Raw genomic sequence first — 2,380 nt, 5'->3', positions numbered from 1 at the left:
AGGAGGTCACCCATCCTAGTACTACTCTCGCCCAAGCACGCTTAACTTCGGAGTTCTGATGGGATCCGGTGGTTTAGTGCTGGTAGGATCGCATCCAACATGTTACCCCCGTCTTCGTCCCTTATCCTTGCCCCTCCCAGCTCCACCACAAAGACGATTGTACATTGCTTTGGCCGCTCCCTCTCAACTACGGAGATGAGTTTAACGCGGTTTCCACCCCTCCCTCTCAAGCGCACCAGTGCACGCTTGCCCCGCCACAACGCCGCCGCTAGACTCGTGAATCGTGAGCACCCAGCAATAACTTACCGCACCGTGCAAAATAATAAAACACGGTAAATATATTACTTACACGTGCGTTTTGTTTTGCAAGCGGCGCAAAAAAATTAAAAAGGGAATGCAACTCGAGGACTTCCTAGGAGGTCACCCATCCTAGTACTACTCTCGCCCAAGCACGCTTAACTTCAGAGTTCTGATGGGAGCCGGTGCTTTAGTGCAGGTATGATCGCATCCGACATGTTACCCCCGTCTTCCTCCCTTATCCTTGCCCCTCCCAACTCCACTACAAAGACGATTGTACATTGCTTTGGCCGCTCCCTCTCAACTACGGAGACGAGTTTAACGCGGTTTCCACCCCTCCCTCTCAACGCACTAGTGCACGCTTGCCACGCCACAACGCCGTCGCTAGACTCGTGAATCGTGAGCACCCAGCTATAACTTACCACACTTGTGCAAAATAATAAAACACGGTAAATATAATACTTACACGTGCATTTTGTTTTGCAAGCGGCGCAAAAAAATTTAGAAAGGGAATGCAACACAAGGACTTCCCAGGAGGACACCCATCCTAGTACTACTCTCGCCCAAGCACGCTTAACTTCGGAGTTCTGATGGGATCCAGTGCTTTAGTGCTGGTATGATCGCATCCGACATCTTACCCCCGTCTTCGTCCCTTATCCTTGCCCCTCCCAACTCCACTACAAAGACGATTGTACATTGCTTTGGCCACTCCCTCTCAACTACGGAGACGAGTTTAACGCGGTTTCCACCCCTCCCTCTCAACCGCACCAGTGCACGCTTGCCGCGTCACAACGCCGCCGCTAGACTCGTGAATCGTGAGCACCCAGCTATAACTTACTGCACTCATGCAAAATAATAAAACACGGTAAATATATTACTTACACGTGCGTTTTGTTCTGCAAGCGGCGCAAAAAAATTAAAAAGGGAATGCAACACGAGGATTTCCCAGGAGGTCACCCATCCTTGTACTACTCTCGCCCAAGCACGCTTAACTTCGAAGTTCTGATGGGATCCGGTGCTTTAGTGCTGGTATGATCGCATCCGACATGTTACCCCCGTCTTCGTCCCTTATCCTTGCCCCTCCCAGCTCCACTACAAAGACGATTGTACATTGCTTTGGTCGCTCCCTCTCAACTACGGAGACGAGTTTAACGTAGTTTCCACCCCTCCCTCTCAACAGCACCAGTGCACGCTTGCCGCGCCACAACGCCGCCGCTAGACTCGTGAATCGTGAGCACCCAGCTATAACTTACCGCACTCGTGCAAAATAATAAAACACGGTAAATATATTACTTACACGTGTGTTTTGTTTTGCAAGCGGCGCAAAAAAATTTAAAAAGGGAATGTAACACGAGGACTTCCCACGAGGTCACCCATCCTAGTACTACTCTCGCCCAAGCACACCTAACTTCGGAGTTCTGATGGGATCCGGTGCTTTAGTGCTGGTATGATCGCATCCGACATGTTACCCCCGTCTTCGTCCCTTATGCTTTCCCCTCCCAGCTCCACTACAAAGACGATTGTACATTGCTTTGGCCGCTCCCTTTCAACTACGGAGACGAGTTTAACGCGGTTTCCACCCCTCCCTCTTAACCGCACCAGTGCACGCTTGCCGCGCCACAACGCCGCTGCTAGACTCGTGAATCGTGAGCACCCAGCTATAACTTACCGCACTCGTGCAAAATAATAAAACACGGTAAATATATTACTTACATGTGCGTTTTGTTTTGCAAGCGACACAAAAAAAATTAAAAAGGGAATGCAACACGAGGACTTCCCAGGAGGTCACCCATCCTAGTACAACTCTCGCCCAAGCACGCTTAACTTCAGAGTTCTGATGGGATCCAGTGCTTTAGTGCTGTTATGATCGCATCCGACATGTTACCCCCGTCTTCGTCCCTTATCCTTGCCCCTCCCAGCACCACTACAAAGACGATTGTACATTGCTTTGGCCGCTCCCTCTCAACTACGGAGACGATTTTAACGCGGTTTCCACCCCTCCCTCTCAAGCGCACCAGTGCACGCTTGCCGCACCACAACGCCGCCGCTAGACTCGTGAGTAAGTGCGTTTTGTTTTGCAAGC

At 50.6% G+C, this 2,380-nt stretch overlaps 5 non-coding genes across 5 annotated transcripts; all 5 read right to left on the bottom strand.

Moving 5' to 3' along the window:
• Positions 1-391: 391 nt before the first annotated feature.
• Positions 392-510, bottom strand: LOC123154815 (5S ribosomal RNA). Its single transcript, XR_006477070.1, has one exon. It is a non-coding gene; the product is annotated as a 5S ribosomal RNA (ribosomal RNA).
• A 296-nt stretch (positions 511-806) lies between these two features.
• On the bottom strand, positions 807-925 carry LOC123153125 (5S ribosomal RNA). Its single transcript, XR_006476379.1, has one exon. It is a non-coding gene; the product is annotated as a 5S ribosomal RNA (ribosomal RNA).
• Positions 926-1,221: 296 nt separating this feature from the next.
• Positions 1,222-1,340, bottom strand: LOC123153572 (5S ribosomal RNA). Its single transcript, XR_006476536.1, has one exon. It is a non-coding gene; the product is annotated as a 5S ribosomal RNA (ribosomal RNA).
• Positions 1,341-1,637: 297 nt separating this feature from the next.
• On the bottom strand, positions 1,638-1,756 carry LOC123154330 (5S ribosomal RNA). Its single transcript, XR_006476781.1, has one exon. It is a non-coding gene; the product is annotated as a 5S ribosomal RNA (ribosomal RNA).
• Positions 1,757-2,053: 297 nt separating this feature from the next.
• LOC123154574 (5S ribosomal RNA) lies at positions 2,054-2,172 on the bottom strand. The gene has a single exon (XR_006476911.1). It is a non-coding gene; the product is annotated as a 5S ribosomal RNA (ribosomal RNA).
• Between the last annotated feature and the right edge of the window lie 208 nt (positions 2,173-2,380).

The sequence above is a fragment of the Triticum aestivum genome, chromosome 1B, assembly GCF_018294505.1.
Source record: "Triticum aestivum cultivar Chinese Spring chromosome 1B, IWGSC CS RefSeq v2.1, whole genome shotgun sequence".
In the NCBI taxonomy this organism is placed as follows: Eukaryota; Viridiplantae; Streptophyta; class Magnoliopsida; order Poales; family Poaceae; genus Triticum; species Triticum aestivum.
This window is presented reverse-complemented; position numbering and strand designations above follow the sequence as displayed.